We start from the raw sequence: 1,020 nt of genomic DNA, 5'->3' as shown, positions 1-1,020 counted from the left end.
GGGTGGGGGTGGGGGGTTGAGAGGTGGGACTCAGGGTGAGGTGGAGGATTGGGTTGGGGTGGGTGGAAAGGAACCAAACCCGAAGGCCACTGTCTCTCTGCCTCTTTTCTCCCCCTCTAGGTCCAGGATGGGATTTGTGTTGGGGACAAGTTCTCCTCGATGATATCCTCAAGGGCAAAATTGGGTCCTGGGAAAGCAATCACTGCCAGCTTTCCTGGTTCCCTAGGGATGCCCAGAGAGAGGGGATCGACTCAAGCAATCTTGGCGGAGACCAAGCATTTGGCTGGAGGGAGGTCGCCGAGTGCACAACCTAGGGCGAGGCCCACGAGGCTGCTTAGTGACCGTGGCGCATACCCCAGGAGCAGCGCAGCGCACCCGCTCTCTTCCTGACCCACAGAACCCCATCCCCCTCCCCCGGGATCTGCCCTGAGTGGTATCAGGCCTAGCCAGAGTGGTCGGGCTACGGCGGAGAGGTCTGAATTAAAGGTGGGCAGTAGAGGTGCCTGGGGCAGGCAGAGTGCATTGGGCGGTGCCGGGAGTCTGGAAGACCCAGACCCCAGGAGAACCGCGGCCCAGCGGCCCCAGCACCCCCAGGGCGGCGCCGCGGACCCCTCCCCCATCGAAGCCACCTTCAGCGGAAAACGTGGGGTCCCGGCGCAGCCGCTTCTGGCGGCATCTGCCGCTCCCCAGCTCGCAGGAGAGCCCGCCCCGAAGGAGGGGCCGGCTCCGCCCCACCTCCTAGCTGCCTCCCTCCCCCTTCTCTTCCTTTCCTCCGGCCTCCAGCCCCCTCCTCCTTCCTCCTCCTCCTCCTCCATCCTTCCCCCACCCGGTTTGTGTGCCCCTCCCGCTGCGACTGGCTGGGAGGCTCTGCCGCCCCCGCCCCGAGAGGGAGGCGGGGGCGCAAGCCGCGGCGGCCACCCGAGGCTGCAAAGGGGAACGAGATCCGAGGCCCCAGGGCGGCCCTGCATCTGGACACGGCACGCGGGGGCTGCCTGTGCACCCCCAGCCGAGGGCCGCGGG

This window comes from Enhydra lutris, unplaced genomic scaffold (genome assembly GCF_002288905.1).
Source record: "Enhydra lutris kenyoni isolate GAN:26980312 unplaced genomic scaffold, ASM228890v2 scaffoldscaffold18, whole genome shotgun sequence".
Lineage (NCBI taxonomy): Eukaryota > Metazoa > Chordata > Mammalia > Carnivora > Mustelidae > Enhydra > Enhydra lutris.
This window is presented reverse-complemented; position numbering follows the sequence as displayed.